General features: G+C 36.5%; 1 long non-coding RNA gene across 2 annotated transcripts in view; it reads right to left on the minus strand.

Moving 5' to 3' along the window:
- Nucleotides 1-9,571: 9,571 nt before the first annotated feature.
- The window catches only part of LOC137464925 (uncharacterized), a 29,274-nt gene continuing 12,551 nt past the window's right edge, over nt 9,572-26,294 (minus strand). Inside the window, exon 4 of one of the 2 annotated variants that reach the window (XR_010994485.1) lies at nt 9,572-9,652. This is a non-coding gene — a long non-coding RNA (uncharacterized lncRNA). Of the gene's footprint in view, nt 9,653-20,713; nt 22,114-26,294 lie in introns of those variants that run through there. The other variant, XR_010994484.1, reaches the window with a different exon arrangement.

A 26,294-nucleotide genomic window follows, 5' to 3' on the forward strand; every position in this document is an offset into this window, starting at 1 on the left:
ACTGAGCAGGAAAGTACACAAGTCATGTGTCTAGACAAAAATTAGTCATTCTTATCAGAATAGGAAGAGGACCCCACCCCCACCTCCACCCCACAGGGAGGTGCAGAGAGGCCTTTTATCAGGCACATTTCCAAAAGCAGTGTGCATATAGTCACCAAATGGCAGCAACATCTAGTGTTGTCCCCTTTGGAGGAGCCAAAAGAACCAATTGGTCATTTCCAGACTTTCTTATGATCAAGCTTCTATGTCTGCTTCAGTGCAGTATCAGCATTTGAATGCTCAGGGATGCACACAATACTTTGGACCCCAGATCCTAAAGCTACTTTTAGTTGCCCTGAAATTTTGAGGCTTGTATAGTATTTGCTAGAAATTTCTGACAGTCTCTGGGAGTTTAATCTGACATTCAAAGATTGCTCATACTTTAACACATGCCAGCCTGTAGTCACCTGTAGTGACCTGTAGTCACTGTTATTCTTGCATGTTAAATTCTCTGATCTTTTATAATTTCTCAAGCATCTGGATTATTATTCTTAACTCAGGTGACTTTGTAAAAGAACATTAAAAATTCTTCATTTAGTTGTTTCCTAAGGTTTCTAATTTTATATCATTTGTTGAAACCAAGTTTATCTCCAAGTCCAAGCAAAGAACACAGGATTAGTAATGATGAGCTCATTCTTAATATCCTCTATCCTGTTAAGGCATGTGCAAAGATTAACCCAGTTTACTTTTCAGGAGGCTTGTGAATGTTCTTGTTTTTAAAAAAGTACTTGTCACAGAGCACTGCAGTCAAGGGGACAGATTTGGTTTTGTTATACCTGTGAAGAATATGACTCAAGTACTCTGCAAGTTATGTCAAACTCTTGGAGGTGGTGTGACAGATCTTTTGGAACTTTTTGACTGATATATTTTGCCAAACTGACAATTATATCACATGCTTAGGAATTCTAAAAATAAGGCCAATTACTATTATGCTACTAGAAGGGAAAACATCTATGTAATCAAGCACTAGATATAATAAAGACCTTAAAGCCTTGAGTCCTGATCTTACATCTTTCACATAGTACCCCACAAATAAGAAAAAGATGGATGGTTTAAATACCTATCCTATATTGGTTTTGCAGTGAAAGAGGATATAGTAAAAAGAAATAAAGGGGGAAAATATCAGCCAGTATTGATAGATGCATTTCAAGATGAAGTAGCTGAATTGCTAACTGCAGAATATATAACAACCTCTTGCTAAAGACTACATCAACACTAGAAAGCTGGCAAATGGCTAATGCAGTGTGAAGGTTCCTGGGAAGATAAGTGACACTACAGACCAGTAAATCTGATGTTAGAACTGCAAAAATGAGTAAGAACTATATGAAAAGATAATAGTAATACATATTTGGATTGATATGAGTTTGGGAAAGATTCAAATCTTTTCTTCTTCCCCACAGCAGATGTCTTGTCTAAAAATTCAATGGATTTTCTTGATGAAGTTAGCACAGTGGTGTTAACAAGGGACAACTGTTTAATATATTTGGATTTTCAAAGTCTGTAGAGGACTCTGAAACAAAGTTGTCTTTTCAGTAATGTCTTGGGGTGATTATTAATTTTTACCCAATCACAAAATTTTTCTTTGATGTTAAAATAGACTTCCATGTGGCAAGAACACAAAATTAAAATTTACTTAATCATTTAGTGAAGCAAAATACCAAGTCATTTTATCAAAGCATTTCAAACCCATTGATTTCAACAACTGGGGTTTTTTTCTCTGTATAAACACTTTCAGATTTTATCTGTAACTACTAAGAAGATGCATAGCACTCCAGAAAATCTTACTGCTCTTCCTTCAAGGCCCTACTGTAAATAAATAAAACAAAGGAAAATGGCAGCTGAATATGAAAAAAAAATTGCAGTAAAATACAGCATATTTTTTCTTTTTCCTGTTTTGAGGTTATGAGTCATGTGGCAGCAATACCCCTGCTAAAGTGGCTAGTTTACTAGTCAGTGGGCAAACTGACAGACTCCTCTAGCAAACCATCCAGGTAAATAAATACTGAAAAAGCTTTTTTTTTTTGCTTGGATTTTAGAGGAAGACTTTTCACATGACTGAATTAGCTGGATAATTGAGCAATTCTATTTTCAAGTGAAACATATAAAGCTATTTATCAAAAGTGATATTTTCATCAGAGTGAGACACATAAAGGTTTCTCCCCCTCTCTATATAGCTTTATTCAAGCTATAATGGTGGCTTGAGTTTTATACCTAACTATATGCAATTGCAGACTGATTTAATTAAGAAAAAACCCAACATAATGGAAGTCGGAGGGACTAGGGTCCTTGAATCACTTTTTAACTGACAGCTGGTCAATAATTTTTATGCAACATTTTTCTTCACCTTTCCTAAAGGAATCTTATGCCTAACATTTTTTTTTGTCAGGAGAAGAAAAATAATTTCAAATTTTAGGATTTAATTACTATTCCATTGCACTCTATCATCCCTCTTCATTGAACGGAATTTAGGAAGCAGTTTTAACTGACAATATTGATTTCAGTTATATGAAGGGGAAAGATACAGAAGGATTATTGAAAGAGAAAGAAAAGCATTGATAAATGCTGATCTTACAAAAAGAGAAGCTCCTTTGTAGAGAAGATATTAAGTTAATGGAAGAAATCAAAACTTCTTTGTATATTAATTTCTTCTTTGAATTCTCTATCTTCCATCTAAGAGAATTAGCATTAGCAATCTACATAAAAATAATGTTACTTATCTCATAGCCTTCAAAATGTAAGAAAATTAAAGAAGAACTGTAAAAATTGAACTTCAACATTTGCAGCTGGACTATATATAGCCAATCTATAAATACATAGGACATTGGTTTTTATTCGCTTTGGTTTTTTGTACTTCCTCACATGGCTACGCCAAAGAGAAAAAAAATATCTATTTTAGACTTATTTACAGCTTTTGCAGTATACAGTATTGTGAAAAGTTTGTCTTTCTACTTCAAAATTTCTTCCCACAATATTTGTACTTTGCAGATGAGTTACAAAGGATTTGATTTTAACTTAGGAGGAAGTGGTTGAGAAATACTGAGACATCAAGAACTGAATAATTCTTTTAGCTCTCTTCTTCATAAATTAAATTGAAATCTGGATAACACAGCATGGTCAGGGGAGGGTTATCCCATCATATCTATATGCACACACATTCATTGTCTTAGCTCATCAGTGTGCTTCCTCATAAGTGCTTTGCTAAAGAATTTAATTTTTCTATATCTTCTGAAAGAATTAATTTATTTTTTTCAGACATGAGTATAAAAGCTGGATCTATTAATTCTTGATATGTATACTTGACATTTTAAACAGCGTCTTGGTCTTCAGAAGTTGCTGAAAATCCAGTCTCAAGTATCACACCTTGAAGATATTTGAAATCACCAAAAGCAGTGTTTCCAAAGTCATTGCAGTCCTGTGAAAGTCTTGGACTTTTACCTGTTCTATGTAACTGCTGCTGATGCAAGGAGAAATACTTGTACAAATCCATGTATAAAATACCCATATAAAATCCCAGTCAAAACTGTGTTTGAGCCTTCTTTTTAGTTCTCTATTTTCTGAAGTATAAAAGACAAATTCCTAACATAAAAATCAAATATTCAGTAGGCTCAAATGCCTCTAAGAGTAAGTAAAAGGGTATTAGTTTCAACAGATGATGAAACAAACCTCTGTGTAGAGTGGTATCAGCTGCCACATTTAGCTGCCACATCAGAGTGTGCCACTCTGTCATATTTAGCATGCAATGTCATGAAGCCACTCTGGTGTCACAGTTCTGAGCATTGCAAAAACTTTGCTTTGAGGTAGGGGAATTAGTCTTAAGCACTTAGTCTTCCTGCACAGATACTGTTCTCCAAAGAGGAGCTCTAAGAGCTAATAGGTAAACATAAGTGTAAAAAATATACAATATGTGTATCCTATTCCCCAGGTTACTAAGCAGAGGCAAATAGCTCCCTCCAGTTAAGAACTCAAAACCTCTCCTGAGCATGTCAGTATAGAAGATAGCCAGAAACAGAAACAGCATCTTCCCTCGTGCTGGAGTCTTGGAACTAGAAATTCATCTCCTACCTTTTGGAAACCCTCCCAGAATAATATTTTACTGTCTGTATGTCTCTCCTGCCAAAGCATTGAATAAAGTCTTTGAGAAAGAGAAGGTAAGGAGCATGACTATACAGCCTGTTCAGTATTCAGTGGGACTGGGATTCCTGCTGTCCAAGACTCTGATATTTGTCCCATACCAGTCCAGAGCATCACCTCCATTACTTCTTCCAGCTGTGCTCAAGAGACAGCAATGCCTGTGGTTATTACATTTAATGAAAACTGCAGTCCTCTAGATTTTGTACAACGTGTGCTGTACGAAACCCTACCAGATCTTTGCCTCAAAGAGGCTGATGTGTTAACGTCTAATTTCTGTGTCAAAATGAGATTATGTGTTAACTGTACAACGAAGGTAGGACAGTGTTTTCTGGTGCAGGAAACTAATTTTAGAGGAAGAAGCAAAAGTAATTATAGATTAGGTCCTGTAGATTAGAATTGCAGAGATCCCAGAAGGCCTCCCAGATGAAAGTGAATGTTTATGAATACCTATCATACTTCCATTATTGCTTTCAGGTGGACAAGGAGAAGAGGGGATACAAAAATTTGTCTCATCTTGTGCACCTATGTATCCTGTGTATCAACACAGCAGCAAAGCACAGCTGCAGTCTTGTGTTTTGTTATGCCCACGTAGTTCTAGTGATTCAGAGTCTGCCTACATTTCCTTTGTGATTGGTCCTTAATAAGAAAGAAAACACAAAATATCCGTGGTTCATTTGAGGTCTCTTATCTGTAATTCATTAACAAAAGCTTTAGGGTTTTGTAGAATGTGTTTATAGGACTCAGGCGAGATGGCTAACAGCAAAAATGATTCTGCCTTTGTTCATGTAATATTCCCTGGGTTGAATTTTAATTATTTATATGTATTTCAGTATATTCAGCCCTTTTTTTTTCTCACTAGAGTTTTGTATCTGTCAATGTGATAGATACAAATTGAGTAAGTGAAATTGTTGAGAGCACATTACTTTGACCCAGGGAAAACAAATTTTTTATCCAGTCAGTTCAGGAATGTCCCATGATCTTGTTTCTTGTGGTCTCAACGTGAGTGGCAGAAAAAAACAAACCCAAGGCTGTCTTACCCCATTGGTGCTAAAATGCCCAGAGTCTCTCTTCCCTTCAAGGATTCTGTCTCAGTCAAGCATTGTTTCCCAGTCATGATAATTAGGCCACAATTTGTAAAGAAAACAAAATTCACTGGACCCACAATAAATTGAGAATTTGGGGAGGAAAGGGGGGAGGTGTTGGTATTGGGTTTTTTTTTCTTTTTTTAATAGACAATTACAACAAATACATTTGAAATTTTCAGTAAATAAATAATACCAGCTTGAATACATATATTAGCAATTATTGAAATTGACTATGTATATACATTATATTATTAGCTCTAGAAATTACTTTTTCATTTTGGTAAAATAATTGAACCTTATTATTATCACCAAATTCATAAAGTATGTTTTCTGTTTTCTTTTCTATAAAGCTTTGGTGTCTTCTGATGTTTATCTACAGGTGTGTCACTGCTACAGGCAGATATGAATAACTATAAATATGTGAAAGCCAAAGAAAATGTTTACTTAATGCAACTATATGAACAGAGGGAAGTACTTAAAACGTTAAAGCATCATTCATCTGAATAATTTATTTGTATGGTGCTTTGGAAGAAACAAATTGCAGTACCTGAAAATAGAGCTGCATAACAAAGGCTAGAAATGTAGACAATTTGAATGCATGGAAATGGTTGTTACAGTAGAGATTTGCAAAACATTGAAGTGATTCAGTTAGAGAAATTTGGTAGCCTTTGGGAGAGACCTGATGAGATGAATTTATGCTTCTTTATCCTGTGATATTTCAGCACGCCTCTCTGTAACAAGTCTCCTAGAGAAACCCTTGCCTCAGCACACAGCCAGAATGCAAGATGTATGCTGGGTGTGCCCTAACCAGTGATGCTCACCTGGTATTTCCCATAGAAATACAACTTTCTTCTGAGCCACGTTGCTGCTCAATTCATGAAAATATAAGTGTTTTTACATCATCTGCAAGGATGTTGTAATTTCCTTTTTTGCTTTAACTGCATTAGCACAGCCAGACATTTTTCTGCTTGTGAGCCAGTCCCACCTCACCTTCCCATAACATTATTGTTTACCGTCTGTAAACTCCAAAAGCAGTGCAGCTACATTGTTGTTGTCTCAAGACCTGAGCAGCTTGTCCCTAGTGCAACATACAGTCTTCACACATGAGAAAACAGAACTTGCCTGCACCAGTATGTGAACAGTCCACTCCCTCTTATTCATCTACAGTATGATCACTAGAACAACAAACTGGTTCGAGGTCAGGAAGACACTTTTCAGGCTGAAAAGATCCTGGAAATTTTTTTCATTGCCATGAGTGCACATTTTGCTATGTTAGCAAGGATGCTATTGTTCAAATCCTGCCTGTCATGCCTGTGTGATTAATTACGTTATGAGCTAAACCTTGAGACGGGCTGAACGTTTGAAAGTATGATTCATTACATCTTGTTAAAATCAGTGTTTGTAGTATTCATTGATGTAAATGATAGAATTCAGTACCTTTCATGAATAAAGCTGACCTGAGATATTTGCTCCTAAAAATAAAGTCAGATGTAAATAGATTAAACTAAGTATCACCTAAGCTGTAGAGCCCAAGATAGATAAATATTTAAAGGTATGAATTGCAATTGTGTTCAACCATTCCCCTAAGCTATTACAATTTGATAAAAATGAAACATTTTTGCCCCTCAGTTAATTCTTCTAAACTGAAAATAAACTAAAACAGTTTGGGATTTAATTTGATAATATAGTATAAAGAATAAATATTTGTATAAACAGATAAACACAGGGCTCAACCACCATCATTCCAACATAATCAGACTGTTTCTGATCAGAAGCAAAGTGTCAGAACTTCCTTACGATGAGGCTCCCTTCTGCAAGCAGATGGACTCATACAAAGTTTTCATACCATCCCTAAGTTGCTGGGTGCATTTTTTACAATTAAAGACTTCATTTTTTTAGCCACAGCCTTCTGTTTTCTTAGATGTCTGTTGCTTCTGCATTAATATTATATAGGTCTCAGATTTCATTATTTATTACTCTACAATCATTAGACTTCTATTCAGGCATATAAAGCATTACATGCAGGTACACCCAAAGGAAGCTAAGAAAGTCTTCATATTATCTATTGATAGATAAATGAGGTAAGTATTTACCCTGGAATGGAACTATGAACATAATCAACAGCCTTATTATATGATTGTATGTAGCCATCCTAGAAGGAGGATTCAAATAATTTTACATGTACTCCCCTTCAATAGTATTTTGAGAATTTTTTCATGTAGGTACACTTTTTAAAGTATAGTTGGTAATATATCTGAAAAGAAAGAAAGAAAAAGAAAGAAAGAAAGAAAGAAAGAAAGAAAGAAAGAAAGAAAGAAAGAAAGAAAGAAAGAAAGAAAGAAAGAAAGAAAGAAAGAAAGAAAGGAAGAAAGAAAGAAAGGAAGAAAGGAAGAAAGAAAGAAAGAAAAAGAAAGAAAGAAAGAAAGAAAGAAAGAAAAGAAAGAGAAAAAAACACCCACAAAACAAAGCAAACAAATTAAAAAAAAAAAAAAAAAAAAAAAAAAAAAAAAAAAACACAAAAAGAAGCCCCCGAAAACACAGCTTCTATATGTCAAGTTTCTCATAGTGCATCATTCTGGAAACCCTCATCCAGACAGGACAGCTCACTACACAGTTGTTACTGTAAGATTCCAGAGGAATTGTCACATCTCCCACCTTATGACTGTGGGGGTGGATTGGAGTTTTCATTTAATATTGTTCCAGACTGAATATTTATGTCTACACACACACACACACACACACACACCCTTTACTCCCCCATTCCTTTTTAACAAGATAATTCCAGTTGGAACTAAGCTTGAGAGGGATTAACACATGAAGCTTGCTCTGATATCCTTAGACTTGCATTATTTTCTAGAATGGATCTGATGTAGTCCTGGATTGATTTTGAATTCACAAAAATGTAAGCTAAAGAGTCTACTATGATGTATTTAGTCTCAAACGTTTCTTCATCTTCAATGAAACTGCCTACTTTATATAAGTTAAATGGCAGAAAAATGTTCTCATTTCACACAAGATTCCTGAAGGTGGTTATTTGATTTTAAGAATTTTGCGGTATCTGATAAATGTTTTAGAAACCAACCAAAGCCCTGGGACATTTTGTCTATAGTTACAGGTGTAGTTTTATGCAGATAATGCAGTCTTTCCAGAGGTGATAACTCGCAGCAGATCCTAGCTTTCACAATTACTTGACACAGTGAACAAATGATGTGTGGCATACCCTGAGCAAAAGACTGGAAAAAAGTCTGTGTCTCTAGCTCAAGTCTGGAACACAGTCGAAATATTTCAGTTAGCAAGAGTTTCAGTTAGATGGATGTAAGCATTTCATATTATATTATGATTTGATTAAGGCCATAAATAAGAATAGATTCAGGCCTGGGTATAACCCTGAATACTTTTATAGGGTTGGATATACCCCATTGTATTTTTAACATGTTATGCTGCTCTTGCAAGTCACATTCCTTGTGGTAACAGGTCAAACTAGAAGCATAACAGCCTACATCTCTCAATAGTAGTAAGAAAGGTGTCACTTACTTTTGGAGTAAACTGCCTTATATCTTACCAGCAGCGAAACAGGCCTATGTGGCTCCTGATTAAATGTCTGCACAAGAGTGGTGAAAAGCCTAATACATTTATTAAAAAATTAATAATAAGATTATGTTATCCCTTACACTATAAACAAACATTTTAATTTAGTTACAAAAATAATTTAATACATTTCTATATTTGGAAAAAGTGGGTTTGCTTACTCTTTTGTTTGAGAATAAAAGAATGGAGAAAAAGGCAGAAATATGCAACTTTTTATAAAAAAAACAGTATAAGGTTATCCACAATGAGTTCACTTATTTGCCAGTACTTGTGCTGATAATCCCAAGTATTCAAATGCTCACAAATATTTTCTGTACATGTGTTCGCATGTACAGAAGAAAGGATGAGAACTTACAAATTGTTTTACAAATGAAACCTCCACCTATTTTAGTACAACAGACAGCCTTTTTCCTATGACAGGACAATCTTTGAGGTAGTTAGGCAAACTTAACAGACCATTTTGACCATAGAAAAAACACTGGAAAGAGCAGAAAAAAAACCCACCTTCTTAAGGTAATGCTAGAATACCCAGTAAGTCAAAACAAAATGGCTTACTATGTCATTTGGTAGTTACAGCGGGAAATAACATATTCTATGATTCACATTTACTGAGGCATAAAAATTGCCATTTTGCCCCTAGAAGAAACAGACAAATTGTATTTCTTACCGAAAGAAGAAACCAGGGTTGACAAGAAGAAACCAGGGTTGATATGATTTAGAAAATAGTCAGCTTTCAGAAGTGGCATACCCTGCACTAGTTTCTTCTTCTGCCTATCTTCTGTGCAATCCAGTCTTTCTGTCTAAGCCTCCTGGGAGTATTAAGATAATAGTCATGCAGTTTCTATGTGCACTTGTTTGAAGTGTTTGTGCAGTGGAAAACATGGAAACAAGGTGTCCAACTTCACTACCTGTACAATGCAAGAGCTGGATTAAAACAAAAAGTGAATTGTTATATAACTACTACTTGATCAAAAAATGAATTTTGGTAGACAAAAGTCCACGTTCTAAACTGTGTCCATTAAACCGTATTAAGCTCTTGCACTGCCAGGATTGTAATGGCAACAAGGCTAGGTGGCTACAAACCATTATTGGAGCTGGAAACATTTCTGACACAAACAAAAAGTAATCATATGCAGTTAAAATGGAAAACAAAACATTTTTATCCCCTCTATACTCCTTACCCTGACAGTCACAGAGAAAAACAGTTACTATGTCTCTTTTCAATGTGTCTTGAAGAATTTCTCTTTAAAGTATGGCTCACAATTCTCCCCTTCCACCCATTGTTTCTGAAATGGTGGTGCAGAGTTATGTCACAACATTACTCCGCAAAAAGACAGGTGGTCACAAGCTTGGGTGTGAGTCTAGGATGTGCCAATGGTTCCTGCAATTCAATGGACTCTGCTTTAAACTGCACTGGTTTCAAAATTTCAGAGTCAAAGTGCTTGAAACTTCTTGGTGGCTTTGCAATTAGGAAATGACAGCAGAGCAGAGAGGAGTCCAGCACAAAGTTATTTTTATTTGTGAGGCACAAAATATACAACTAACAAGAAGATATGTAAGCAGAGACTCCACTAACACTTTACTGGGGGCTCAATCCTTAATTAAGGATGAGATGTATACCTGAATAACGTGTCTCCAGTTCTCAAAATATATTTTTCCCTAACAACCCAGTATATCTTTGTTCCAGCTCTTTCTTGGAGCACATATAATTGAATTTTATGTGATAAGTCTCTGGAGGCTGCATTCATCAAGCTTATATAAAGCTAGCAGAGTGCCAAAGAACAATCTAGCCAGCAATGTCTTTCTATCACAGAAAATTGGGATGAAATAGACCTCAAGATATCATATATTCAGTTCTCTTAGGCAATTCCCTTCTGGCATTCCTGACACCAGTTTCTCTAACCTAAAAGCTACAAGTAGAGGGAAAATATATTGCCCTCTAAGATAATCTCCTCAAGGGCAAAAAAAGTCTTTGAAAGCTTTGTAGATAGGCAAAAGAGAGTAGATGCAATATCTCATAATTTAGGGAGGGTTTTGTCTGTCTCTGATGACCTTTCCAGAATTTTACTGCAGCAATACAGTTGAGGTGGGAGCTACCATGAACCAAATATAGAATTGATTAAAAAAAATAGTCAGAGTAGTCCTTATTGCTTCACCATCAAACTGTAAAAATTTATCAAATGGGTTTTTACATTAATTATTCTGAACCCTTGAGTAGACTGTGCACTTAATATGTTTGTGGGTGAAGTAGAAAAGATTGCACCAACTTTGGCAGAAAGAAGTCATGCAAAATTTTCTTGATAAGTCAAGGAGATAATCTGTGCACAATGCTATGTTTCTCTGGGAATAATGAACTGTGCAAGTTCAACTGGAAAACATCTGTGAAGCAGCTTTGCAGGAAAGGAGCTGGGGATAGAATGACTCATAGATCAAAGAGGCTTTAACAACTTACACTTTTCCAATATGGCTTCATCTGAGTTATTAGCAGGACTACCAGCAGTCAAACTGACTAGCAACTGACACGAGTAAAAGCCTTACTAATGGAAATACTCCACTCTAAGCACCACAGTTTAGGAACTATTGTATTAAGGGAAAGCTTTCAGAGGAGAGCAACAACAACTGGTAACAAAATTTTAGGGTGTCGGGGGAATCAGGAATGACTGGGATATTTATTTAGTCGAGACACTACATTTCAATCAGAGAATTAATATGTATTTTTATGTGTCTCCTGGATGTAGGACAAGAGCAATAATCCTGAATTGCATATAGGTAAGATATCTATGATGGTATGGATGGTTAACAGAGAGAACATATTATGCAAGAAGAATATAGAATCTTCTAGAAAAAAACCCTTTTACCAGGAAAATTTCTGGAACAGTTCCTGAAGTTGGGAATGAACTAGATAATCTAAAGAGGTCCCTTCTAGCTGTATTCTTTGTTTCTGGGTCTAAGAGAGCTGTGTCTTTGTCTCCTGTGCTGAACTAGTTTTAGAAAAGTTCATGACATTTTCTCGGACCAATGTGTATAGTGGCTCACAAGTTTAGGTCATTAATTTTCTGCTGTGGGCCTAATCTACACAATGCATGTCATTCTTACCACAGTCAGTACTGCTGCCTCTCACTTGCCTCTCCATCACAGCACAGATTTTTTGGAAAAACCTATGTTTCATGACCTACCTTGTGTTTTTCTCCCTGACTTCACATTACTGGACAGAAGACTCCTTTTCCAAACTCATAGTTGTTTCACTTTTAATTAAGATTTTTTTTTTTTTTTTAATCCAGTACTGTTCTGCTTTAATCTTTTTTTCAGCTGCTCTATAGGGGTGACATAATTGAAAGTTCCATTTAATGGCACATGTGACACAATTTTAAATTCCATTTACAGGTGCACAAGGACAGATAGTTCTCCGTAGTCAATGTTTCAGGACTGTGGTATTTTACCAATGGCATATGCTGCAAAGTGAACAACATTGTGTTTGCATGCCTATTGGAGCACAACGTGCAGTGCAGTACAATGCAGCATGTATCAGCTTTTGTCTGCTGATGGCAATGACCCCTTGAGCTAAATGTCTCAGAACAATAGATTTCTTTCTCTTTGATGCTTCTAATTTGGAGTAATAAATGGTTTTATTTATTTCAACTATAATTAGTTCTGGTAATAGACTTGGACTGATACCCACAGTAAACAAAGCTGTGTGTTCATCCTTTCTTCTCTATTCCTATGGAAAAGCTTTGAGTTGAAAATACTTCAAATATGGTATAGGTAATCTCTCTGATTAAAACCAATAAACTCTCCTCCCTCCCTACTATCATCACAAAATTATCTTTGTTTATAATTTTTTCCCACTCTTCCATTGGAGATTGCATAACATTGTTGGAAACAATTACATTTACAAGAATGATCCATAGTTTGGCTGAGGAAATAACACTACTTACTTCTGGCAAACTCCTTTCAAATTTCAGGCTTGTGATTCTCTCTGAATTTTATAGCATACTCACTAACAGAATTTTCTCTAGTTACTGCTGAATCTAAAATCTTACATCTTCAGAAAAGCATTAAAAAATTAAAGGAAACTGAGTTGAGATATCTGAAATCAGCCTTCAGCATGGACAGGCCAGGCAAGTGTGAAATAATAGATATCAGAGGATAGTTACATAAAAATCTCAGTGGACCATGATTTTATATGCACCTCAAATTGTCTTAATTACCAAAATGAATGAACAGACCACTAAATCAAGTGCCTTGCCACTAATCACTGCCTCTTGTATCTCCAGATCCCTAGACATTGCAACTAGCCAAAGAGCAACCTGTCTGCACCAATCTTGCTACATATCTTCTTTATCCAGGACTGTAGTAAATCTTGTATGTGAAAAGCATACACATCTATGAATGAATAAAAATTTACAAATAGTTTAGTTACCATTTGACACACCAAAACCCATTTCAGTCTGTCCTTGTGAGGCTCTAGTTTATTTTCACTGCAGGTTTTCATGCTCCAGAGGCACATCCGTCTCCAGGAGTCCTCTAAGACTGTTACCAGACGAAGAACTGTTTGAGCACTTGGTGGGTTAACACAATGCTTATTCTTCAAAAACCACTGGCCCATGGAATCACACAATGCTTATTCTGTAGGACCAGGTTAAACATTAACCAAGAAGAAGAATGGGAGAGTAACCAGCCCACTTATGCCAACTTTCCTCCTAACTTTGAAAGAAGTAGTTCATCAGGCTGTCAGGTATGGCTTTGGGGTCACCAACCACAACGGACCACCAAAGAGATGCCCAGGACAGAAGGACATGTCCACAGAGTGAAGAAAGGGATTTTGAAGAGATTATTATCATATGCATGTTCATTCCAGGAAAACAAATGAAAATATATGTGAAATATAGTATTTAAACAGGAGCCTTTTCTGTACTCAGTGTGTATAGAATTTCAGTGCCTATATCTATCCCCTTGTGCATCTGGCTGAATAAAGAATGTCTTCTTCTTAATGTTACATTGATGTTAAAGAGTTTTACTTCATCAATTTTTGGTATCAAGACCACTGCATTCTTCTGGAGTGCGGCAAAGCCCACAAGTGAAGCAGGTGAGAAGCAGAGAGAAAAAGCACTTCTCTTTGAGGACCTCATGGGTTGCATTTTTGGATGTCATTTCATTCTTGCCATCCTGCAGAATTTTCCCTGTAGAAGGTCTCCTGACCATGACCACGTAAGGGGAAAAGAAATAGATGTATGCTATGCACTCTCTCCCTCACACAGGTTGTTCTGTACAAGCACGGAAGAAAACATTTACGTTTCTTGCAATCCACCAGACATACTTGACTTGTAAATCCAGTTTGCTAGGGTATTGCCTAGGAGAGAATTGTTTTGAAAGTTTCTAGTGCAGATTAACGCTCTGGGCCACCATTTATTCAGTAATTCAAAACCAAATCCTGAACATATACCATTGTTCCTGACCCATTGTTACTCTCTTGCAAGCTGCATAGTCTATGAATACAATAGCATGCAAAAGTGTGTGCTAATTAATAGATGCTTATCGCAGTGTGATACACATCATCAAATTTTTTCATTGTCTTTGATCCAACAGTCACTGGCAGTATTACAATGCAGAGTAACTATTCTATCATATCATTATCCTCCTATGCATGTTAAAAATTTGCATAGCTGCAGAGCATTAATTTTATACACAGTTGGGGTTTCTGTACACTGATGTCTCATTTGAGCAGTTTAAAGCAAGAATTGAAATCTTTCTGCCAAAACATTTTTTCATTAATTTTCTACACCCTTGAGTGACATTTTAGCTGCCTTGGAAATAATTCCTCTTTGCAGCAGGAGACATTACTTCTTTTAGATCATAATTCCTCTCTTTTTTTTTTTTTTAATTATTTTTTACCAAGCCAGCATTAAAATACCTGAAGGAAACTGACAAGAAAGATGGATAGAGACTTTTTATAAGAGCGTGTAGTGACAGGAAAAAGGGGACTCGTTTCCAAATTGAGAGTAGTCTAGGCTAGATACTAGGAAGAAATTATTTACTATGAGGGTGGTGAGGGACTGGATCAGGTAGCCCAGAGAAGTTGCAGATGGCCCGTGTCTGAAAGTGCTCAAGACTAGGCTGGTTGGAGCTTTGAGAAATTGTCTAGTGAAAGGTGTCCCTGTCCACAACAGAAGGGTTGGAACTAGATGTTTTTTGAGGTCTCTTCCAACCCAAACCATTCTATGATTCTATCATTCCAGTAAATAGAATATTTTGATTATTTATTTGCCTGCATCAGCCTGCAATAAAAGTAGAGATTAAAATGCCAATATATCTTCACTTCTTATGAAAGGAATTCTGTATAAAAACAAATAGCATTTGCAGGTTTTCGGTATGACAGCTAAGTGCTTGATCTTTTCCTACTGTTGTGAAAAAAGTACCTCCATCCACAGGCCCTCTTGATACCAAAAATTAGAGGCAATGCCCGAGAAAACTGTGTGATCATTATGCATATCACAGAGAGTTTCTGTTTTGCTCTTGACTTAGATGTATATTCTCTTTTAAGAAGACTAAGGCAGACAGAGCTCCCTGGAGGTAGGAAAAGAGAGGGCCTTGTTCTTCTACCTGGACCTTCTCAGCCTCCTGTGTCATCTCAGGGGTAAGCTGTGCCAGCTACAGCAGCATTTGGCTGACAAGACGGAAGTGGACTGCAAGTGTTATACCGACACTTTTTACTTCTGTTCTTTCCTAATTTGTTGGTTGGTGCTTTCTTTATTTCATAGGAATGACCCTTCTGGTGTTTTGAATGAAAAACAGGATTTTTGGATTATAAAAATCTTTTGGTCTTTGAACAGGAGTTCACTGTAAGGAGAATATTTGAGCAGATCCATGTCAGAGTTTGCACCAGCTTAGCCTTCAATCCAACTGTCTATAAAGCAGTATCTCTTCAGTATTAGCAACAGTCATATGATACTTCCTCACCATCTTGCAATTTATTATAAAACATGAACCTTGAACAATGTCATGGTCACATGTATGAATTGCAGGTACTCAAGAGAGAGACAGTGCAAATTGAAGGCAATAAAAGCAATTTAAAAAAAATGCATGTAAGAAACTAAATGAGATGAAGAATAAAGTCAAGGGACAGGTATTTGTTTCTAGGAGCTGTAGAAAAAGGATTGACTTAGGCACTCTCCATTTTGTTTTTTCCTTTTGACAGTTTTTAAAAGAGGAAAATTTTCTTATTGAGTCAAACTCAAATCTGAATCTTATGAGCAAGAATCTACTTATATATCACACATATTTTTGTTTCAAATCTGACCTGCATCTGTAACTGCATCTAATTCAAACAAAAGAATGGAGAAGAAAACATCAGGGGAAAGTTTAGTTATTATGAAAAATTTCTTTAGTGTGAAGGTGGCGAGGCACTGGAGTAGCTTGCTCAGAGAGGCTGTGGATGCCCCATCTATGATTGTACTCAAGGCCAGGCTGGATGGAGCTTTGAGCAACCTGGTCTAGTGAAAGGCGTCCCTACCCTTGGCAGGTGCATTGGAACTAGGTGATCTTTAAGGTCCTTTCCAACCCAAACCATTCTATGATTTCATAATGAGTTTGCAATAAGCAGAAATAGGAAGAAATCACCCTATCTTACTGAAATTTTCAAATTAATGTCTGTTCCAAATCAGATCACAAAATGCATGTGTTCCCCTCAAAGAGGAAGTTCCCTCTGAAATTTCAAAGGTGAAACAAAGGAAATACACAATTTTTAAAAGATTGCTAGCACAGCCCAAATCCAAGCAAAATAAATTTAATTTTTTTTTGTATGTCTGTTCTTACTGCATTCAGAGAGAAAATGAAGTCTATGAAATTAAGTCAATGAAAAAAGATATCTGAATAACTGGTTGAAAATATCTTTCAGCTTTTTCTCATGTTTCTATCAAGGCAAGATGATAAACAGAGACAGATGCTTATTGAGTCAATAGGTACACCAGTTAAAATCTTATTGCCCAAAGTGAGAGTTCAGCCCCTAATCCAGAAGCACTGGGGATCATGCTCAGCCTCCTTTTCAGAGTGACCTCTACAACATAATAATGTCAATGTGGTTATCATTGTCCTGAGAGTAATAATGAACACTGGAAAGATCCTCTTCATCCCTTTAAATTTTGGCAAAGAGCTGTAGCAAACAATCCAAGGAAAATAGCTTTTTAATCCACCACATTTCTGAAGTGAACATCTAAGTGAGACTTGATAATTTTTTTACTGCTTTAATTCTACCACCTTAATCATGAAAACACAACAGCTTAGAAGAAGTTTCACACCATACTAGTGAAACGTTGCAGAATAATCCTTTTGCTTTTCTTTTTTTCTCACAGATTGTTGCAAAGCAATGCAGGTCCACACAGGGTTATGGGTTCCTTTTATCTTTGGTAACTCAACCAAAGCTTAACTTAGTAGAAATGCTGAAAGACATTGCACTAACAACAACTGAGATTTACTGGTCCAAACTTTGCAGCATACAAACTCCTTTCTTTAGTGAACATGAAACAGTGGGTTTGAGACAGCCAGAGGACTAGACTTGAACATCAATTGAACAAGTAGCAGCAGTGCATGCTGGACTGAAGCTAATAAACCATACAGTGGTTGTTGCTCTTCTGCTTCTGAAGAGAAAGATGATATTTCAAAATTTTTAGGCACACATGTCTATGAGCTGCACAGCTTGTATCCCACTACTTATTTTAGTCTAAGCTAGAACCAGAAGCCCTGTGCTTCTTTACATTACAAAAACAGAGAACCAGGGAGCCAAAACCACCTCTCAGATGCTGCTCTCCATCAGTGTAGTAGAGAATGGGAACAAGGAGGTTTTATTTACTCATGGCTTTTATGTGATACGGCAGAACAATGTAAAAACATCCAATTTCTTCAGTGCCCCAATGAGCACCCTGTAGAGTGCCAAAAGTTTATGGAGACTACTCTGTATACAAGGAAACCAAATCATAAATTTTAATTTGACACCAATGTTAAGATATATTTATTTCTAATTACTGCTAAGTATCTGATTTAATTGAACTGGGCATGAATAAAAACCTTAACAGGACAAGACAAAAATGGGGAAAAGGGAGCTGTATGACTATGTATACATAGCAAAATATTAGTGTCTGACTGTACATGGACCCTTAAAATAAGGTATTTCCCAATGTCCTTCCAGAGCTGTAACCACCTGCTGAAACATTTTTGGGCATACCTTACACCTAAATGTCCAGCTGGAAGTGGAGGAACTTGACTCCTGCCACATTGTCACATCACAACTCTAAACCATGGCTAATTTAACATGAGCAGTGGCCACTGAATGCCTAGTTTGTTTAACTGCATCCTTGGAAATAGAGAAATGCTAGGTTTTCATTGAATAAAGGTAATGAAAAAATGCAGGTGTTTCTTAATGGTGAGGGAAATAAGTTATACTTTTAAAATCTAGAAATAAAAACTGGGCCAGCCACAAAAGTGAAAAAGTAAAATGAAATCTTCAAGTTTAGTTTGTGTTTTATGAAAAGTCAGATCATTGAAAATAAATGCACATACAAAAAAAAAATCTCAAGAATGTCTGTATGAAGTTATTGCAGCAACACTGGAAACAAAATCAAATAGCTAATCAAAGCCAAAAATTTCACGTTATGCTGTCCTTTAGGAAAGAACCTTGCCCCTTCTTTTGAAAACCCCAAGAAGGAGAAAACTATCAAAAGTGAGAGGGAAACTGCATGGCTGTTGAGCAATTTAAAATATGTATCCATTCTCTTGTTGTAGGTGATAGGTACTTTATTTTTGGTATTTCAATGTTTTTTTGTTATGGTTTTCATTTACAGATATAAACTTATTTAACTGTGGTGTGAAGTGGCTTTAAAGACCCCTTCTAGTAATCACTAGACAGCTAAAATAATGACAATATGTTTATTCAGCAGCTACCAAAAGTCTGCTGAGTTTTCTTTGATTTTTTCATGTAAGCAGGTAGAAATCCAGGACCATGTGACACCTGGCAACAAATAATATATTTGTCTAGTCTATGCAAAAAGGCCTGGTAGGTTTCCTGTTTATTCATTTTGTACAGGTTGTTTTTTGTTACCTAGAGTTTTATTTCCTGGATGGTAAAGCTGTGGTGCAGCCCAAAGCCTGCCACAATTTGCCAGACAGCATGTCAGCAACCAAAGATGAGCACAAAGATATCTGAAGCCACCCTGTAGAAATAAGCCTTTTCCCAAGATAATTGCAAGACAAATCTCTGGAGTTTTTTTTGTCTTTTAGAAGTCACCAAGTTTAAGTAGTCAAACAGATGAGAGGAAAAGAGATAAAATTTGCAAGTAAATCCCTTGCAGAGACACAGTGGGAGCTGAAAGACATTCTAAGTGAGCACAGGGAGTTATGACTTGACAGAGAGGGGAAAAAAATCCAGTTAAATAAATCCTCATATTCCTTTCCTTTCCTTTTTGTCTATATTGACACATTAAATTAGGCTTCATTATTTTCTGAAGAAAGTTGAATGTACTTGTAAGTCCAGCAGCCTTAAACAGTAGCAGAGCAATTAAATTGGCAAATTGTGACAGCCCCTGCAAGATTGCAGAAATTGTAGTGCTTGGGCTGGTGCCTTACAAGCCAACACGTGGAAAATTTACAATGGCAATTATTTCTTATAGAAAGAACAAAGTTTCTCTCTTCTTACTGACCAAGAACTCTCAGTTTCCTTTCCAAGGTAAGTTAAAGTCCTCTCACAGATTGCATCAGGCAACAGTGAAAACTCCTGTAGATCCAGGATTAATTTTATATCACATATACATTCATCTGAAGAAGTTCTTACATTTGTCTGTAATGTTGGAAACTGTCCAGAACTCAACCGTAGCTGGTAGAGACTGCACTTGAATCAGAGTTATGTTTAGTTATTATTAGTTTCTTTCTCTCACTTTACCTACCCTATTGAGCTATTCCAGACAACTGTGGTGGAAACAGGGGAGTGTGATGAAAAGGCTTTGATTTCTTCCCAGTCCAAGTGCACTTCTATGTACAAATAAGTTTTTTTTCTCCAAAGAGCTCAGAGGGCAAATTGTCCCACATATTTTCAGGATGAAAAAAGAAAGCCAGAACACAAATAGCTTTTTTTTCCTTGATTTTTCAAATTCATTAAGAAAGAGATTGCAAAGAAGCCATTCCCCTTCACAAACATTTTCTCTTCTCTCATAAAATTAGCAAAAATAAATAAATGTTAAATATATATATATTTAACATGGTAGTATAATATAACATAGTGTGTAGTATTTATATATATATATATGTATGTATGTATGTATGTATAAATCAGTGTTTCAGACTGACAAGAAACCAAGAAATAAGACAAGACAACCAAGAAAAACTACTATGTTTACACTTCACATATGTCCTAGATTTTAGGAATCATAGGGGAAAAAAATCACTGGAAATTTTATTCACCTTTTATGGCCTCAACATTGCTATAATATCTGCAAAGCCCTCCACATAAATGACCTTTTTTTACTCCCTCTGAAAGCCTCAAATCACCATCTAGGTATGCTGCAATAAAACATGATAGAAAAGCGTGGGACTGTGGCCCTTGTGAGATATGCAAGTATCAGAAAATATGTATTTGTTTTATCTGCACTCTCTATGATGAATGATGATCAGTTGTAACAGAAAAGACTCTTGTGTCTCATTAGACCACATCAGAAACAACAAAACACAGGGTTCTTCATGGCATAATAACAGGTCATCCACAGGCTACACCTGATCGCTGTTTGGAAACTGATAAGCAGATGATTCCTTGAGACCTACCAAACCAGAAAAAAAAAAAAAAAAAACAAAAACCACAAGAGATTACTGAATGTCCAATTATTTGTTCATACATGCTAAAGCAGGTGGGGCAGATTGTGAACTGATCCCTTGATGGTTATTAACTGCAATATGTAGTATAATCTGGCCTGAAGATTTAGGGTTTAAATAACACACCTTGGCCTTCAGGGCTGAAAGCCCCAACTCTTTAGCATTTCTGCATATTTATGCTTCCCTGTGTTACAATGTTGTCCATGGGATACATAGTAGCTTTCAACTATTTTGACTATTACAATCTTACATTTAGAAAAACCTAGAAAGTAAGAAAATTAGGTGAGTTTTTTTTCCCATGTATCTTATGAAATACACCTGAAATAGAGTATGAGACAAGTGGTGGAGGTGAAGAGCAGAATTGCTTAATCTCAGAGGTACCTGTTTCAGGAGGGAAACAGCAGGAAATCATGCTTACTTTGGGTTCTAGTTTCTCTTGTTAGTAACTTAGTGTAATAGACAAAAAAAGAAGTTTACTAGTAACCAAAACCAGTGCTATTTCAAAATACAAGACAAATACTATTGTTTTGCCCTTAGTGACAATAGCAACTTGGCAAGACTGCATTTTTCTGATGTTCACAAGGTAAAACTTCAAGGCAAGGTGGGGTTTGGGAGGAGGAATTGTATCTGTCACTAGGCTCACAGTTCCGAGAGAATGGATTACATAAAACAGAGACTGTTTGCAGTAGATTTTGGTGTCCTCTAGATAATGTGGCAGGTCTCAACAAAGAGAGTGACAATTTCAATGAAGTATGTGATGTGGAACTAGAGAGTTGTATTTTGCATGCAAGACCTGGGCCATTAGTATATTTGAGATGTGTTTCATAGTACCTCTTATCTAATCTCTTGCCACAGGAAAAAAAGATAATATTTCTTTAGCAAAGGGCAGTACTGATTCTTTATGCAATCCAAAGTCTACTTTCAGTGAAGCTGCCAGAAGAAGCAGAGGCACATTACTCCTGCGGGGATAAATTTTGAAAGATGTGGCTCTCAGCAAACATTTTGATATAACATATGACCACCTTTTTGAAGGTAGCACATTTTCCAGGTGTTTTGAGAAAACACAGTAAAATCACAAGTCATGGCAGTTTTGAGTTATGGTCCTTCAGAAAAGAAAGAAATTGTCATTGGCTCATAGAAAGTTTTTCAATACAGATGCTTTTCCTGGAGCTTTGACAGCAGAGCTGTGCCTCTGTATTGTAAACATAGCTGCTGCTTTGGCCATCAGAAATTTGATTCAGAAATAGAAATACTTTTGAATAAGATAGTCTTGAATTGTAATATCCTGTGAATTATTGGAAACTATGCAGATACAGTTGGAATTCATACCTTTACATATGCTCAGAAAGCACAGGACCATAATTTTTTCCCTCAAATGCTTTTAAACTCAGTCCAGCCATTCTTTAGTGATTTGTAGGCTCTAAAAAAAAAATGACTATTGCTTGTTTTACCAGCCAATTTTATTTCACTATTGATTTATATCCTTTCTCCTGCTTGTTGCATCTGCTCATTTCCTGAGGTTATTCTATAGCAATTTTCCAGGGTAGGGAAAATTTCTGTGTTATGTGTGGGTGGTGTCAAACAGTGGATGGCTGAACCCCTAGTGCAAGCTGAAGTTAGACACTAAACAATCTTTTGGTGCCATGTGTTGTTTTCAGTCACTTGAGGTGTAGCTTCAAGTTTTTTAACCACCGTAATATTTTCCAGTTTACTGTCTTTACTGAAGACACTCAGTAGACAGACTTCATATCACTTGATGGATTTCAGGAGAAGGTGCCTAAGGAGGAGCAGGAATAGACTGAAAGATGGTTCACATAGCCTTCCCCAGGGAAAGAAAAAGTGAAAGTACATGGGCAAAGCAATGAAAACTGTTGACTGTCCTCTCAATGGTACAAGAAGGAAGAAGTGGTACTGAGGAGCCACATTCATGTTCTTCAGTATCTGATTCTCTGTAAGCCAAGAGATATCAGAAGTCCTCTAGCCTCATTGTTCTCTAGCCTCTCTATTGTTCTATTGAAAATGCTGTTACTTGCTCAGAAATAGATTCAAATGAACAGAGAAACTCATCCCAGCTACCTATCCTGGAGCAATTCAAGCCTTTGACTACAGAGACTGTTGTGATTTGAATTGGTCCACTCAGAGAAAATAAGGGGACAGTACTAAATAATAACACAACAGTTCCACTTCCAAACCATAGAAGCAAGTACATAATTTCTAGTTTAAACAGCTTTTCCTAAGCAATTTTTTTCTGAGAAACCAAAAATGACTTTTTAAAATGTCCCTGTTTTATCATTCAGCTTTCTTTTCCTGTTACTTTCCAACACAATTTTAGAATTGGTACACAGACACAGAACAGCTGCTTCCTTTTGATTAATCTTAATGCAAGTCATTTACTTATAAACAAAACAAACAAATAAATGAACTCCCCCCCCAAATAATCAGGTTCGATTGGCATTTGCACTATACTCTCCCTCTGGACACCTCAATGTGTAGGTCCTCATTTTCTGCTGCATGGTCTGTGTATCAACAACATAACACCATCATGATAAATGCTGTCATAGGGATCAGCTGTTGCATTGTTACATTCTAAATAAAGAAAATTAACACTTCTAAGTTACAATTTAAAAATGTAAACTTTTTTTTTTTTTTTTTTTTTTTTGAAATCACTGAATGAAATGAGCTGAATCTGCAGATAGAATTGTCCTGTGTCTGTCAAGGTACTTGCTGTGGCATTACTACTCCATGAATGGACTATAAAATATTCAGTTCCCTGGCTCTGCAGCCTACAGATTGTCACATCCACATATCCGACCTGGCAGTGTGTTGCTACATTGCCCCTTTATGAGGAACAATTTCAAGGAGAAATGTCCATCATGTTTTGCAGTAGCAGCACAACAGTCTGGTGTCTGAGAAATGATAGAAGCAGCTAAAGCAGCAACAGCTGCCCCAAAAGGAACAAAGTAAAGAGTCACAGCTGTAAGCCAGAGAATGTCACCACAGGTCTCCCACCCAATCAGAGCCAAGATGGTGCCACCTCACACAAGTGCACGAGCATCCACAGTGCTTCAGAGGATGAAAAGTGGAGGGACAGGCCGGATGGCAAATCCATCCAAGAGAAACCACAGCAAAAGCTACCCAAGCTGTCAGCAACCAACACAAAAACTCTGCTTGTGGGCTGTCTCTCTTTCCACACCTTTTGGGGATTTTTATTTTGACTATTTAATGTTCAGAGCTAGCATTACAAAGCCACATCTTCAGTTTCTCGCAGACATGTCTGACAGCAACAAGAAGAGTGACAAAGGGCCTTCTTACTGCTGAGTAACTCTGCTAAGTGAAAACTCCCAAAGACTATAATAGCAGAAGTTACTAATGAAGCTTCAGGCAAGGAAGGCTAAAATAATAATGATCTAAACAGAAGGAATATCGACTAAAGCACAAGCAGGAATATCAGCAATTAGTTGAAATATGAACACATCCTTTAGAAGGATCTCAGGCACCTGTCCAAGCCCAATGAGTCTGTGCTCGTGCACTCACATACACAAGACTACTGTCACAACAGTTACTCCAAGATACTCTAAAACAAATGGAGCATCTAGGGATTGAGGGCAACAGCTTCATAAGAGTGAACCAGAACAGTCGTACCAGAGTACATTGCAATTTAGGAGGCAAAGCAGCATGTTAGGAGGTGTGCGGGTCAAATCACTTCATGGGTAAACAAAAGACTATTCACACTGAGCTGCTTGATGGGAGAAGATTACTAGCTTCCTTCATGATTGCTTTTGAAGACACTGATGTAAGAAGCATCCAAAGGTATCTAAGCAAAGGAGGGACACATGCTGCCTAATGCTGTCTGCAGAAAAGTTCAGCTGCTGAAGAATGATAAAGGCTTTGGGGCCTGCAGACTAAGATGAAACTGAGCAAAAAACTTTTGAATATCTAATTTTGGGCCTAGAGACTTCTAAAGAAAGCTAAGCACATAATTCCTTTTTTAAACATAGCCCTCCTTGTGAAGAAAAGGTATCACTATAGGATATAATCAGATTTTGTGAAGGTTTTAGAGTTTACTTCTGGTATGTGGTACAGAATTTAAGCCAGAGAAAACTCCACAATTATTACATTTTTTAATGTAAAAATAAATGAGATCAAAATCTGCCCCACAACCAGAAATACTTGTGGAGATTGAATGTTCTTTGACACATTATGTAACAGATTGGAGCAAAACATTCAGTTGCTTCCAGGACTCTAAACAGTATGAAAATAGAGCTACTTTTTAAAAAGATGAAGAGATATTTTTTATTCATTTGTAAATTTTTATCCATCTGACTACTTGTATATGGAAGTGCTTTATTCAAAGTAGAACTGGGTCACTTTATCTTTTGTTTCAAAATAAATGTCCTTTAATTTTTTTCTGTGAAGGATATAAGGGTGTCATAAGAAGAAGATGAAAAATTAACACCAACTCTTTGAAATGTAAATTGCCTAATGAAAGATTATCAGTGATAACTGTTGATTAGTAGTGTGTAATGGTGCATCATAGAGATGGTTTTTGAAATGCTGATGCACACAAGCCTCTAAAATAGGTTTTTATTTCTATAGCATGTGCAACAGATTTTGTCTTCCCTTTACTTTTCAAGTATTTCAGTGCTTGCAAAAATTTATTCAGTATGAAAAATTAATGACTCTGAAAGAATATGTAGGCGATAGAGAGGCATGGCTTCTGCAGTAAAGAGTAAAAAAAACTAACATTGTTCTCTGGACTTTGATTTGTAAACATTCTAAGTAGTAATACAAGCTTTCTAAAGTTCCTCTAAATTTTTGGAGATTTCAGATTATTCTAGCACTGCAGGGTTTCAGATACAAATTAAAGTGGATTAAGTGGGAAATGAAGAAAGAAATGGCTTGTAAGAAACTGTTTTCAGATGAATGTTAGTCTTTGCAAAAACACCACTGTTCATATAAAATGTTGTAAGTATGACCTGTTTTTGTTATTAAAGTGTCTTACAATGATAGCAAGAGATGAAATCCTAATAACAAAAAGTCAGTATTGATTTCCAGGTTATTGAAAATTTTAGATGATTGTCATCTTATTTATATGCATTGTTTAGTCACACAGTGTTACATCTGTCTTTGGGATTATGTGCATTTTTGGTGTTTGCCTAGACAATTTTTATATGTTCTTCCAACTACCCCAGTGCAATTCTCCAATTGTGCTACAACAAAATCAGATCTGCGTGAGACTGAGCAGTAACATCACAACTTGGCACAGGTTGGAGGGCTGGTGGGAGAAGTGGGGGTCCCTGTGGACCACCCAGGACCATTTCACTGTCTCAGCCAGGGTGCTCAGGTGTGCAGCCAGCTACTTGTCACAAACCCCCTCTGGGCCTCACAATAACTCTGATGGAGAGCCCCAACTCATTCACTGTGAAGTCAAGACACAGGTGATGTCCCTTTCTCTCATCCACATCAGCCCTTGCAGTCTGCTTCAGTGGAGTTTTATCTCAGAAATATATACAAGATACAAGTAGGAAGAGAGTAACCTTTCAATAACCTAAGGAGCAAGTGTAAAATGAGTTGTCCTCCCAAGCGTCTGGGATTGCACCC

This window comes from Anomalospiza imberbis, chromosome Z (genome assembly GCF_031753505.1).
Source record: "Anomalospiza imberbis isolate Cuckoo-Finch-1a 21T00152 chromosome Z, ASM3175350v1, whole genome shotgun sequence".
In the NCBI taxonomy this organism is placed as follows: Eukaryota; Metazoa; Chordata; class Aves; order Passeriformes; family Viduidae; genus Anomalospiza; species Anomalospiza imberbis.